A 15,567-nucleotide genomic window follows, 5' to 3' on the forward strand; every position below is an offset into this window, starting at 1 on the left:
GCAGATAAATTACCCATAGAATAACATACAAGATGGAAAAATATAAAGAAAAACTCTTGTTTGACAAAGTGCATTGGCAGCCAGGTTGTGCCCAGGACCATCCTTTTTTTTTTTTTTTTGTGGTCGCGGGCCTCTCACTGTTGTGGCCTCTCCTGTTGCAGAGCACAGGCTCCGGACGTGCAGGCTCATCGGCCATGGCTCACAGGCCCAGCCGCTCTGCGGCATGTGGGATCTTCCCGGACCGGGGCCCAAACCCGTGTCCCCTGCATCGGCAGGTGGACTCTCAACCACTGCGCCACCAGGGAAGCCCCCAGGACCATACTTTGTAAATTATAGCTCTCTCATCAAAGTATAACCTAGGGCTGCCATATTGCACAACTCCAGGGTCACCCTTCACAACGTAGTCCATGTGGATGGCGCCCACTGAAGCTGTGCAGGACATAACCCGCAGGGCCATCTGCAATGCCCTGAAGCAACCGTTGATTAATCCCATAGAGTCTTGGCACCAGGCGTGGGAAATTGAAGTCCCAGAGTCAGGTGTGCCGCCGTGTTGTGGGTTTTGTTGGTTGTTGCCTTTACTCGTGCTTTCTGAGCTCTGGGAAAGGAGGTGTGGAAACAAGCGGTGCTAGTCACAGTGGCGCCGTTCTTACAAGGCAGCTGAGTAAGGAAACCCACGTCACCCGTATGTATCCATCATGTCTTTCTCTGTTCTGAAATACGGCAAAACGGATGGAAATGGCCAGAATGAAAAAGGAAGCCAGGCGCCACAAATGACGTGCCGAGTTGTTCCATGAGGGGGTTGACAGCTCCTTGGCGGCAGCCCCCATCCCCATGACTGCCTGTGTCTGGCCTTCCCTGAAGCCTGCTCTGCCCTGTTCCCAGTCCAGCCAGACTCTCCCACGTGGCTCCTGGATACTGTCTTCTATCCCTGCAATGTCATGACGTGCTGTCTTGCGAGAAGCGCGCCCTCTGTCGGCCAATATTCCTTGCTGCTTTAATGGGGAAGCTCTGCAGAACACAATCGAGAAAGCAAGGGCTTTGGAGTTGGATGGACCCAAGGTGAAATGCCAGCTGCAACTGACTTTACCCTTCTGAGCTTCAATTTCCAATTTCTGCCAAGGAGCTACTCATCAATCCCAGGTCCCCTTTCCCCCTTCAGTTGTTTTTATAGAGGTCCCTGGGACCACCCCTATCATGGCATAAACTGAGGCTCAGAGAGTTTCAGTGACTTCCCCAAGGTTAGGCATCAGTCATATAGATCCAGAGACAGGATTAAAAGCCGGCTCTCCTGAGTCCCTTGGAGCCTTTTCCTAATAGCACGAAGCATCGTGGGGCCGTGAGAGCCCAGGCAGGTCCTTCACTGCCCAGCGGTTAAGGAAGGTCTTGCAATTCCCAGTCCAACCTGCAATTTCACACGCTGACAGGGGATGATTCATTATGTGGGTAAAAAGGAAAGCCACTGATAATAGGAGAAACTGCATTTTCAGTTATCTGGCTTCCTTGCTTGTTTGGCTCCACTAACTTTTTTTTTGGCTACACCAATGCAGGATCTTAGTTCCTCAACCGGGGATCAAACCTGCACCCCCTGCATTGGAAGCGTGTAGTCTTAACCACTGGACGGCCAGGGAAGTCCCTGGCTCCACTAACTTTTTTTCTTTAATTATTTTATTTATTTTATTTATTTATTTTTGGCTGCGTTGGGTCTTCGTTGATGCGCGCGGGCTTTCTCTAGTTGCGGCGAGCGGGGGCTACCCTTCTTTGCAGTGCGCGAGTTTCTCTTTGCGGTGGCTTCTCTTGTTGCAGAGCATGGGCTCTAGGTGCGTGGGCTTCAGTAGTTGTGGCACGCGGGCTCAGTAGTTGTGGCTCACGGGCTCTAGAGCACAGGCTCAGTAGTTGTGGCCCATGGGCTTAGTTGCTCCGTGGCATGTGGGATCTTCCTGAACCAGGGCTCGAATCTCTGTCCCCTGCATTGGCAGGCGGATTCTTAACCACTGCGCCCCCAGGGAAGTCCACCCACTAACTCTTTACCAGGGATATGGCTGCCGTTCCTGGACAAATTCAGTTGCCCCCTTTCTTCTTCTGCTTTGACGATGGTGATCACACGTGGTGGCTAATGTTTTATGCTCATTTATTATGGACCAGGAAGTGTTCCCAGCATTTCACGTGCACTATCTCACCCACTTCTCACAGACTAAGAAATGGCTGTTGGTATCCCTGTGTCTTACAGACAAGGCACAGAAATGACACACTCGTCAGGGTCCCAGAGAAGGAGCAAAGCCGGGAGCCGGACCAGAGTCTGTGTGACGCCGGATCCCAAGGTCTTAACCCGAGGTTGGCACATTATGGCCCAGGGCCAAGTGCGGGCCATCGCCTGTTTCTGTAAAGTTTCCTGGGAACACAGCCATCCCATTCATTTCAGTATTGCCTGTGTTGTCGGCTACAATGGCAGAGTAAGCTGGGCAGATCCTATGGCCCACAGGGCTGGAAATGCTTACTGTCTGGCTCTACAGAAAACGTTGACCAGCCTCTGCCTGTAACACTATGCAGTCCTGCCTCTTTCATTTGACTTGGTTTCTAAAAGAAGAACTTAAAATAGAGGGGGGAGCTGGGGAGAAAGAACTCACTCAGACTGAGCCTTACTGTGTGCCAGGAAATGTGCTGCTTAATTGCTTAAGTTTACTGAGGAATAAGAAGAAACAGACAAGCTGGAAAACTAAATTTTGAACAGTCTTTTCAATACCTCTTTAAAAAAGAGCTGGAAATATGTGGTTCTAAATATACATTACACATATATATGCATTTGCAAATATAGTAATAATATAATTACATTGACATGGATCTGATAAATGTACTAGACATTAACATATTATATATACAACAGATGCATACTATAAATTTTACCTGTTTCTTCAACTGGAAAGTTTTCTTTTAAAACTGTGGACTGTTGGGAATTCCCTGGTGGTCCAGTGGTTAGGACTCAGTGCTCTCAGTGCTCTCACTGCTGAAGGCCTGGGTTCAATTCCTGGTCAGGTAACTAAGATCCCACAAGTGCACGGCGAGGCCAAAAAACGAAATAAATGAAACTATGGAATGTCTTCCCTGAGTAACTTTTGAAGCAGAAATTTGGGGTTTGTAGTCTGAAGCCTGCTGTAGCTAGAGAACTATTTATCTATCAAAGTTTCTCTAAGCAGCATTTTACTACTTGTCTTATGTTTGGTTCCTTGGTCTTAAATCATTCTTCTCTGGAGATGCTGCTTTACTTTTATAAGTTGAAAGGTAAATTTGGTGCATGATGACAGTCTGGTGGGTTTTATTTGAGCATGTCATAACCTTTAAAACAACTTTCACTCTGAGTACATAGTGATGCTTATGCTAAAGTCTCAGTAAGCATACTGTCCAGGAAATTTGATTGTTTGCAAGTGTCAGAAAACCAACTAAAACTAGCCTAGGCAAAAAAAAAAAAAAAAAAAAAAAGCTCATGGAACTGAAAAGGCCAAAAGCTGCAGCTTAGGCCCAGCTGGATCCAGGTGCCCAAATCATGGTCAGGAATGTGACTCTTTCTTCCCTGTTAGCTTCCCAATCTCAGACAGACTCTTGCCTCACCTGTAGGAAAGTGGCCACCAGCAGCCCCAGAGCCCTCCAAAGTAGCAGTTCCAGGGAAAGAGCCAGCATCTTCATTGACACTGGCTTGGATCACGTGGCTTCCCCTGAACCAATCAGTGAGGCCAGGGGCCAGGAATGCTCTGATTGTCCAGGCCTGGGTTATGGTCTCACCCCTGGGGTGGAAGGGTCAGAGTTCTATGGACTCAGGATTGTCAGGGAAAGGGTGTCTTCCCTGCAAAAAAATTAAGATGCCCATCCAGAAGATGGAAGAAATGGATGCGGGGGAGGCAAAAACAAAGAAGATGTCCATGACATTAGGAAGCATTCCTATTGCCTAAGTGGAGCCTTGCTAACGGGATTTGCCACTAGGGATCTGGGGGGAGGAAAATGATGAATAATCCACTTTTCCATTGGAAAAGTCCCAGGCTAGTCTCCAAGGAAGCAGAGTTGCTCATTTCTCTCCTGTGGTGAACTGGTGTGATGAGAAGCTCAGAGTCTGGGCCTTAGTTGTCCATCCCCAAGAAGGGTGGTGTTTCCACGTTCCTGGGACCTCTGAATAGGGCCCGTTGTTGAGGAGGATGTGGCTTTACTGTACCGGGGGTTGAGAAGCCGGCAACTGAGTGAATGGCCAGAGAGTATGGTGCCCTTCAGAACAAAGCCTCTTTCTGGTCAAGCTTTGTCATCTCCTACCTGACCTTGTAGGATTTCCTCTACCCTGTGCTCTTACAGGTCCCGTGGGGACTTACTTATGTGATGAGAACTCCTGAGGCTGGGTGTTTTACATCAAAGGCGATTTCCCGAGACCAGTGAAGTGGAGGGCACGGGGCAGCAGGCAGCCTCAGGCTTGGCCTCTGCAGCAAAAACTCACACAAAAGGACCCCTGAGGCTGTGTTGTCACCAGATGTCTACAGGCGATGCAGATGACATCGGGGGAGGTGGAGACGGGAGCGCGGGCTGAACCCTTAGCATCCTGCTGAGACAGAACCCAGACTCGGTCAGGAACCGGGCCGCGTCCTGTTTCCTCTGGCAGACCACACCCTTTGTTACCAAATCAGAACCACGTTGCTCCTTCTCTGAACTTAGTTGATGATCATTCATTCATTCATTCATTCATTCCGTCTCTCTATCTGGCAAGACCGAATTGAAGCAGGCCAAGTCTAGGGGTAGCAAAAGCTATTTGCAAAAATCCGGCTGTTTTCTCATTAGATTCTATTTCCCATTTTATGGACTGACCAGGAAGCTGATTAGAACTTGAAAGGAAAGGAAAAACCGTAAGATTGAAGATTTACAAGAAAATGGGAAAATTAGATGGGCCAGATCTCCTTGAACACAGCTGGGAAAAACCCAAACGAATGGCTTTTCTGAACAGCTCAAAGGGACTTAATTTTTTTAAGTTCCAAAACCTAAAAATAATGTATAACTTGGCGGTTCTGTGTTCTAAATGTATAACCCTGATTTCTCACACTGAAGCCCCGTACATGATTTACCCTTTTCTTGGGGACATAGAATTATTACCCGTCTCTGAGTTACGGTGACACCCAGGGAGCTGTTGAGATAAAGGCCATTTGTCCTGGCACCAAGTAGCACCCTCTCCTGGCTTCTGAGATCTACTGGCCATGTTTTCTAGTCTCCATTCTGTCTTTCCAGGTCCATGGCTCCTCCATGCTGCGGTCAGTGTCCCTGCTCGCCACCATCACCCCTACCCCCCAGGCCCTTCCAGACCATGGGAATTAAGCTCCACATCTATGTATGTTAAATTCTTCTGTAAGGAAGCCGGTCTCTTCTCCCTCCTTTATGTATTTCCTCACTAATGTATCTATGTCAGTATGGATCCATGTATACTGATTTTACACTTTGAATTATAATCCAATACTCATTAAATATTTCTTCGCTCAAATTCTTCCAGCCTTGGCCACTGGGAGTTCTTTCAGATTGCTTGCTGTGTCCTTGAGCATCTCCCCACCTTTTCGTTTTGGGCACTTCCTTACTCTCTGCTGTTACAAGATGCGCCAGGCTTAGCATGTGTTTTCCCCATCCCAGCCCCAGAATCAAAGTGCTTTTTATTTACACTCCGTTTGCCAACCGTTCAGCTCAGTCAGCGAACACCTACCATAGCAGGCACTCTGCTGGGTGCCAGCACAGCCAGCAATTGGCTGGTAAATATTTAATGACCAGCTCTCTGGAAAAAGTAAAGTACATGGATGCATAGCATAAGGTTTACTGATATAAAGAATGTGTAGCACAGTCTTTCCATGTAACAAGATATACAGTACTCTTTCTTGTAAATTCTATATAGCCATCTGACCCTCACAGAATGCTTTCATTGACTTTAGGTGAACTCTTGTATCCATAGCCAATTTCTCATTGCAGTTGACGAATGAGAGAGTTCCCAACCTGAGCACTGGTGGGTATTTTTGGATATTTTGGATTTATGAATAATACAAGTGAAAAAAGAAAGACGTTAGAACTTCACATGTTCATCAGTGACATGAGTGACTTTGTTGCTGCATCAGATAATAATTTTTAAATACTGGAAGAACGTTTCCCCAATTTTTTGCTCTATTCATAACATAACGGCTAAGACACAACATGCTTTTGTATAATCTGCATTGTTAACATTTTCTCCATTACCGTCTTAAGTCTAGGCAATCAACAAAACAAACAAACAAACAAAATCAAGCTCTACATGAACCACCATTATTAAACCTATGTATAAAACTTTTAAAAAACCAAGCCCTCATTTATAACATTTCCTGATTTCTATGGTGTAATACGCCCTCCACGGTCAATTTCAAGCTCCCAATGACACATCCCTGAATACAGAGAAGGAAAGAGAGGTGTGGTAACACATTACTATGTAACATTTCCAACAGAAACATATAGTAGAGTGAAATAACCTCAAGAGCATAGGTAATAATAAAATAGAGTAAAATAATTAGGAAAGGGTGAGTTTTAAGTTTGTATAACTTTTGTTTCTGATATAATTTAATTGTAAACTTATGTAAGTTAATTCGTATTAATGGCTGTGTTTATCAACCAGTTGGCAAAATTCCTGGACATTTAACAATCGGTTCTCGTGAGCGGGTACCAGCTGGGCCCAGGACTCCTCTGGTACAGCAGTGAACATACCACAGGTCTTCCCGGATGGAGGCTGGGGTCCTCTGAGCTGCTTCCAGCGCGTGGCATGTACCAGATGAATAACACTTCCATAAGACAGTTGTCAGTGTTCCTAGAAAATCCCATTTCTAAGTAGCCCATGCGATGTCTTGTGTTTTTTCACACCATCTAATGTTCATTTCCTTTTTTTAACTTGGAAAATATCCTATCATTCACTAACCAATCGTCTAAGATCCGTTTGCGAGTATGGAAAGCAGGTAATAAATCATGACTTCGAGTAACCTAGAAGTCCTAAGAGCACAGGTATTGGAGTCAAATTGTGTCACCACTTCCTGGCTGTGAGACGTTGGGCAAGTCATTTAACCTCTCTGAGCTTCAGTTTCTTAATCCACACAATGAGGGGTAAAATGCCTCCTCCAAGATTATTCTGGAGATCAGATGAGACCACATGCATTAAGTGCCCAGCACAGTCTGTGGCACCTCTGTGGCTTCTCTACACAGTGGCTCATAGTCGTTGTACTGTCCACAATTACTTACAAATGGCAGAGCACATAACAAGCTCTCCAAGGGCAAGGTCTAAGTTTCCACCTTCTCTGCAGGCTCCAGGGCTTCCTGGCAGAATTCATGTGTACTGTACGCACGCGATGTGCAAACTACTTCGAATTTTTTTTAGGGTCTCCCGTTCAACTTACACTCTTCTCAGGGTTAGAAGCAGATATTGGAGAAATAACACAAAGAACAAATAGATAATTTGAAAAAAAATGGATAGTGATTTCTTGAGTAAATCATGGACCTGTGTTTATTACAGCTAATATAAATTCAGCCGTCGATGTGGTCATGGTTAATCCAGGTGGTTGACAACCTGCTTTTTTTTTTTTTTTTTTTTGGTACCCGGGCCTCTCACTGTTGTGGCCTCTCCCGTTGCGGAGCACCAGGCAACTAAACACTGGGTTTGAATCAGACTCCACGTCTGACCAGCCGCGTGATCCCGAGCAGGGGGCCTCGCCTCTCTGAGTCTCAACCTGGCTCCCTTGCAAAATGGGCACATTCATGGGAACGTCAGCCTTCAGCAACGCTGTGACGAGTATCATTGTAGCATGTGTGAACGGGCTTTGTAAACTCTGGAGTGTTCTGTGAGGTATAAACTACCCTCTATTCTCATTAGAGGGAATTCATTTCATAACCTGCTCCTGGCTCTTGAACTTTGCTGTGCATCCAGTCAGTGCTGGATGATCTGGAACCAACAGCTGGTCTATTTATGGCTGAAAACCCACAGGTCATAGGAAGACAGCAGCACCCGAGCCCCTGGGTGGCCACAAAGATAAGGTCCGTGTCTCGAGGACCGATGACATGGTGGTCACTGAAGGAACAGGCCCCTCCTGCCCCTTCCACTAGTGACAACTGAAAACCTTGGTTTCCCCAACACCCTGATCCAAGATCAACCCGACTCTTTGCCCAACGTTGGAGAAGTACCGGCGTGTCCTGCAGGCCTGGCTGGGACCCTCTGACAGTGTGTTGCCTCCTTCCACAGATCAGTGCCCTACAGCAAGTGTACAACAAGGTGCTGTGCCAGACCCTGTCTGAGAGAATCTTAGAAATCACCTCCCTGAAGCACGAGGCCGAGAACTTAAGGAGGGAGGCCGCCATCACATCAGGTGAGGCCCTTCTGCATTCAGGCCCCAGAGCTTCTGCCCTCCCCCTGCAGACATCACCAGTCAACCAGCACACCTGTGCCCGTGACATGGGTGCAGCCTCAGGGATCACCCGTGTCGCTGCATTAGAGTTCTCCCTCAGTGGAGGTTTCTTGCCGCCCAGTTCCGAGGGCAGGGCCTGGTAAATATTTGAGAGAATGTTATCTCTTGGCTACAAGGTCTCCTGAGCACTGGCCCCACCAGGGAGAACACAGGTCACCTTGTGGCTTGGGTGGTTCCACAAAGCAGCCTGAGTGCAAACTAGAGCGTGGACAAAATGGGCTCACTCTTTTAAGGCACCCATGGTCTCACCCATTTCAGCCGAGTGCACTTGGGCCCAAGTGAAAACATTTTCTAATTTGATCAGAGGTGGTTCCCTGATAAAGGGCTTGGGTTGTGAGAGGTGCAGCCAACACACAGCTGTGGCTGAGCTTTGATTCCCTGGATTCCTTCATTGCTTCCACATGTTTCTTGAGCTCCTACTAGGTGTCAGGCCCCGTTCCAGTCTCCGGGGAGGGAGAGCCAAGCAAGACAGTCAGATTCCTGTACTCACAGATTTGGGAGGGGGTGACAGACAATAAAAGTAAACGGATGAATACACAAGCCCACGTCAGAGAGCAGTGGTGCTGTGGAGAAAATAAACTGTGTGTCGTGGTGGCCAGCGCTTCAAGCGGGGAGGCCAAGGGGGACCAGCTTAGTGGGTGTGCAACCATGGAACTCAGGTGGGACTTGAACCCGTGGGCTGGGACTCGAACCCAGTGAGAACCCACTGTCTTTTAATCGAGATCACGCATCTGGTCTCGGGACTTACTAAAGCTCAGGTTCTTTATGTCTCATCGCAGAAAGAATTCAGTGAGAGACAAAGTAAGAAGTGGATTTCTTTAGAGAGAAACACACTCCACAGACAGAGTGTGGGCCATCTCAGAAGGCTAGAGGCCCCCAAATATGGGGCGGTTAGTTTTTATGGGCTGGGTAATTTTATAGGCTAATGAGTGGGAGGATTGGGACAACTCTAATATTTTGGGGAAGGGGCGGGGATTTCCAGGAATTGCGCCACCACCCACTTTTTTTTTTTTTTTCTGTACGCGGGCCTCTCGCTGTTGTGGCCTCTCCCGTTGCGGAGCATAGGCTCCGAACGCGCAAGCTCAGCGGCCATGGCTCACGGGCCCATCCGCTCCGCGGCATGTGGGATCTTCCCGGACCGGGACATGAACCCGTGTCCCCTGCATCGGCAGGCGGACTCTCAACCCCCGCGCCACCAGGGAAGCCCCACCACCCACTTTCTGACCTTTATGCTCAGCCTTGGAACTGTCCTGGTGCTGGTGCGTGTGTCATTTCGCTCATGTATGACAATGAGCCTGTAATGAGGCTCCAGTTCCCCTGGAAGTCGAATCTTACGCCCCCTTGGACCTAGCTGATTCTAACCAGTTTATGTTGTATCCTCCACGGCTATGTCCTTCTTTTAGAGAGGACCTGTTTCAGGTGCGCAAGGACAAGCCAAGGGCAAGAGAGGCTGCATGGAGTGAACAGGGGATTGTGGGTCTGGGCAGGGTCTGGGGGTCTGGGTTTTTATTCCAAGGGTGTTGGGAATCCAGTGGAGGTTTTCAAGCAGGAACTGGCATGCCTAGAGACCTGAAGAGGATGGGACCACTCACAGACGAGGGGAGGGAGAGAAGCAGGTGACAGGGAGGAGGCAGTGAGCCTTGGAGGGGCACATCACTCTGAAAGCAGCCAGCGCATAGCAGGAAACATGCCCACAGCTGTAGAAGCCAGGCATAGCATTGAGTCGCACGTGAATCACCATCTCTGTATGAATCTGTGCTTTCCTTCTGCCTCACTCTGCAACTTAATCACACCCACACCCACCCCCTGCTGCCCCCAGGTCTCTGCTTATGCTCCTCCCTCACTTGGGATGTCCTCAGATATTTTTTGAGCACCTCCCCCAGGCTAGGTGCTGTTCTGGGCACCAGGAATGGAAGGATGAACTCACTGGTCCTCACCTTCCTCCCGTATGTCGGCCAGTGAAACCTCATCCAAGCATCAAGCCTGTCTCAGATCCCACCTTCTCCGATCAGGGAGTCGGACAGACCTGGGTTGGGATAACTCTTGAGATGGGCTGGACCCACTCAAAGTGTGGCAAGCCCCAGAGGGATTTCCAAGTAACTGAACTGTGTCCTGGAGGCAAAGCTCATTTTTAAAATGAAATTCTGGAGCATTTTGTGCTTTATTTCATAGACATTCTTGATTGATACCTACCACTAAAACTGGGCCTGATGTTCTTTCAAGAAAAGAACCGTAGGAGATAACCCAATACCACTGCATTTATGCACCCTTCTTCCCACTTTTATTCAAAATGATACTACAATGCAAGAGGGAAGAGATATGGGGAGATATGTATATGCATAACTGATTCACTTGGTTATAAAGCAGAAACTAACACACCATTGTAAAGCAATTATACTCCAATAAAGATGTTAAAAAAAATGATACTACAGTAATGGAGTAGTTATCTATTGCTGCATAACAAGTTACCCCAAAATGTAATGGATAAAACCCCAACCAATATTTATTATCTCCTCCAGTTTCTGTAGTTCAGGAATTTGAGCGGGGGGTGACTTAGTTCTCATGAGTTGCAGGCAAGATGTTGGCTGGGGCATAAGTCATGTCATCTAAAGCCTCGGGGGGCGCCGGAGGATCCCCCTTCAGAATGGCTGCTCATGTGGCTATTGGCTGGAGGCCTTAGTCCCTCAGCACACATGCTTCTCTCTAGGGCTGCTTGAGTGTCCTCACAACACAGCAGTTGGCTTCCCCCAGAGTGAGTGATTCAAGAGGGAGCAAAGAGGAGGCCACAGTGTCTTTTATGACCCAGCCTGAGAGGAAACAGTCTGTCATTTCCACAGTATCATATTGGTTCCCCTGGCAGCCCTATTCAGGGTGGGAGGGGCTACACAGGGCATGAATTCTAGGCAGCAGGGATCATTGGGGCCATTTTGGAAACTGGGTGCCAAGAAAAATAATAGGCGCCATGGAACAAACATAATTTAGCCACTTTGTGTTCTTGGGACATACCGTCTCATTTGACCCTTACAATAACTCTGTGTGGGACAGACAGTGGGAGGTGAAATAGCTTGTCCAAGACCACCAAGCTAATAAGTGGTAGAGAGGGGTCCAAACTCAGAGGACTGTGAAACCAACCACCCACCCCATCAATAGTGCCCAGCAGTGCCCTCTGCCACACGCCCGTCTCCTGGCCTCTGGAGAAGAATTCCTGGACCTTCCCTGTGCTGGGCCTTTGTTCCCCAGGCCCATGGTGTGGCCTCTCCTCCCGGCTTTGCCTGGCCTGTGCCCACAAGGGGCCCCCAAAGGCTTCTCCTCTCGCTGGTGCTGACTGCCCCTCATTCTCACTGAAGCCTCAAACCCTGTTCCGTGGACTTTGCTCTCATTCCCATTCCTGCTCTGGGACCCTTGCAAAAAGCCTCCCCAGTTCTAGGCGGGCACCGGTGGTGGCTCAGGCTTGGAAGGTCTTGTCCAAACGTTGGCTGACAGCCATGGTGTTGCCAATGATCCTTCCTGCCTCTTTGACCTCCATGAGTCTTTTGTTTTGGTTTGGTTTGGTTCTTTTACAGAGATGGTGTCATCTTTGCAAAGAGACGTGTTAGTAAAGGATGGTCAAGTTCAACAACTACAACAGGAGGTGAATCAACTGAAAAGTGAGAACAAAGAAAAGGATCACCAGCTCGAAGCCCTCAGCTCCAGAGTGAGTGTCGGGTCATCAGCAAATTGTAGCTGCGAAAAGCAGACACAGTGGAGTCACATGACACACGGTGGTGAGATGAGGCCAGTGCCCAAGGACACAGGGAGGGTAGCTGCTGGGCAGGTGGCCAACTTCTCTGAAGCCTTTCAAAGCACAGCATGTATGTGGCTCAGAAGAAGCATAATATATTTTCAAATCAAGCAAACATTCTCTAACCCCTATTATAAATGAGTTTGTTTAATCCCAGCAACAAACACATATGAGCATATACTGCCATTGCAAAGTTTAACATTAAACAGAATACGATCTCTCTGTGAGCACGGATGACCACACGGCTGCATCATGGTCCCAGAACCACTGGTTCTCATAATTGTCTTCAAAGCAGAACGTTTGAAGATCCAGATGCAAACACGCAGACTCTCATTTCCTCCTTAGACTTTAGTGTGTAGAATGTCTCTATGGAAGATGAACGTGGTAGGCAAGCAAAGAGCTTTTTCCATGTAACTGACCATTTGCAAATCTTGCCTTCAATGCTAACTTTAGAATCCTGCCTCTATAGGATAAGATTTCTCAGTATTTGTATGATGTGCCTGTTTCTGTGAGTCAAGGTAAAATCTCAAAGCTTTCATCTCAGGTGGCAACTCAGAGATTCCCAGAGGCTACCCGATAGCTAGGTCTGCATGGGGGTGGGGTGAGTACAGATCTTGAGGTTCCGAGGAAAAGGCACAGTAAGTAATACCTAGTACATAGTACCATACCCAGTTTGGAGCTGGTGAAAGGCACTGCATGAGCTTTGGGATCAGACAGACCAGGGTCCAACCCCAGAGCTTTCTTTTCTTGTAACTTATTTGGCCTCCATTTCACCATCTGTGAAATGGGGATGACAAAATCGTTTTCCGAGAAGTGGGAGGCTGGTTTTAGTTGTGCTCTTCTGCCTCTGCCCCGGGTCGGCTGCCTGGCCAAGCCCTCTGCATTCGTTTCTCCCAAGCAGAGTGTCTTCCCAGGCATGTGCTATAGCTGTTTAATGTGGTGTGTGTGTGTGTGTGTGTGTGTGTGTGTGTGTGTGTGTGTGTGTTGGGGACGGGAAGGGGATGCAGAGCTGGTGCTAAGTAGAAGGAATCTGCAAAGACAGCACCTGCTTGGCTCTTCTACCTCCTGAAGTGCATTTGGATGATTTATGTCCCCGTTTCCCCTTCCTCGTTGACCTTGGAATGAGGTCCCTTCTCCTCTAGACTGTGCTGGCCAATAGCACAAGGGCTCGTCACCACCAAGGGTACTGCTCTTGTGAACATTTGAGATGCCTTTTTTTTAATGACATACATCATGTGTGTTAATTTTAGAAAAATATGTAGTTGACATTGAAAAGAAAAAGTAAAAAGAGAGGAGAGGAAATGCTAACTTGAGAAATCAGTGTTAATATTTTCATGTATGTTTTTCCTCCTGTCTTGTTTCTACATATTACCTAGAAATCAATCAATCATTTTATAGTGAATTTATACTATGCATATTTTTTAAATTTTTAAATACTGATTATTTTCCCATTCTAATAAATCAATGCTCTTATCATTCGTCTTAAAAGCTACATACTTTCTCCTGGATGTACCCAGTGTTATAAAGTGGTCTGCTGTTCTAAACAACACTTGGGTTGTTTCCTCTTTTTTTTTTTCTTCCACTGTTACTGACAATTCTGTGAAGAGCATCCTTGAAACTACAGATTTACTTATTTCTCCAGTCATTGTCCTTAAGGTACATTCCTAAAGTGGGAATTGCTGGGTCAAAAGAAGGCACATCCATCCTTATGCCCTTAATGCCTGTTGCCAAGCCGCCCTCGGGCAAGACAGCTCCATTTACCCCTCCACACCAGTCACGGCAGTTGTGTCTTTGAGATGCAACCTGCACAAAAGCCCTAAGATGGACCTGGGCTCACTGGCTCGGCCCCTTCCACCCTCACTGGTCACAGCGTGAAAATATCCCAATTCCTGCACCCTAAGTACCCAGACTCTACAAAGCTGGATTTCCCCTGCGGTGAAGTTTGCAGGCTTTTGAAGAGGAATTTAGACGCTCTATTCCTCAGAACTCATGAGAGGGGTGAACTGGGAACGACTGCAGGATCCCGTGCTCCCATCACACAAAGGGTCTCGCCTCTCAGAATTCAGCGGTGTGATTGGGTTATACAGCAGGAAACACTCCTGGGCGTGAACACAGGTACTTGGGACCCCCAGCCAAGCCCCCGTGGCCTTGTCCTTTTTCTCCACAGTGCTCAGTGCTGAAAGAAGAGTTACAGAAGGAAGATGCCCAGAAGGAGAAGTGGGAAGCCCAAGAGAAAGAGTTAAAACTCTGCAAAACCGTGCGTTGAACCTCCTGACCCCTAGGTGTCCACTGAAAGCCTAGATTGTGGCCTTGAGGGTTTTGGAGGGGTTCCTTGGCCCATTAGCTAGCACAAGCTCTGGGGCTTTCTGGGTGTTTGTCTGTTATTGTAGTCTCCTAATTCTTTGATTTGCTAGCCTCAAAGAGATGGGTGAAAAGACCATGGAAAACACACGCTCCCCAGATTTTCTGGGCAGTTGGCTCAAGGCCCCTCATCAGGTTTCCCCTGGGGAAAGGGACGGGAGGTGGCCACCGTATGCTGCTAGAAATTCACCGCGGTCCCTACCCCTGGACTTGTGATGCCCAGACTTTCATGATCCACTGTCACAAGTTTTATCACAGCCCTGAACACTGTTATTCACACAACTCTTCTTGAAGTATTTTTACTTAAATACATTCAATTTTACAACAATTCGTAAAAACAAAATAAAAAGCAAATGTATCAATGGCCTTGTATGGAAGGTGAACATAAAAATGAATACAATGAAAAGACCACTCAATGTAAATGTTCACCCCCTGTACCAGCCCAAACCCTCGTGCACATCACCAGGCATACGTTTTCCATCCGTTGGGAAGGACGGTGCCTGGGACGGGGGCAGGAGACGTGTGTTCTTCTCTCTGTCAGGAGCACACTTCTCTGACTCAACTGAGAAAAATGAAAAGTGTCATTGTTCTTTTTTCCAAACTGTGCCCATTGTGTCTTCCAAACAGCCCTTATTTAGATTGAACTCAAAAATATACCCCAAGGAAAGAGATTCTAATGAGTGGATAGGTATCTTGTACTGTTTAATCCAGGATCCATGCTGATCTTCAAAAGAAACTCAAATTTTCCCTCACCCAGCCCTTTCATTGCATCCGTTGAAAGAAAGTCTACTTTGCCTCAAAGATGTGGAATTGTCCCCCAAGGGAAGGAATGAAGCGAATCCCAGACTAGGTTTCTGCCTTAATGAACCGGATGAAATGAGCTGTGAAGTTGACTTCCCTGTTGTTGGAACTCTTTCAGCAAATCCAGGACATGGAAAAAGAAATGAGGAA

This window comes from Mesoplodon mirus (genome assembly GCF_964341445.2).
Source record: "Mesoplodon mirus genome assembly, chromosome: 3".
Taxonomy (NCBI): domain Eukaryota; kingdom Metazoa; phylum Chordata; class Mammalia; order Artiodactyla; family Ziphiidae; genus Mesoplodon; species Mesoplodon mirus.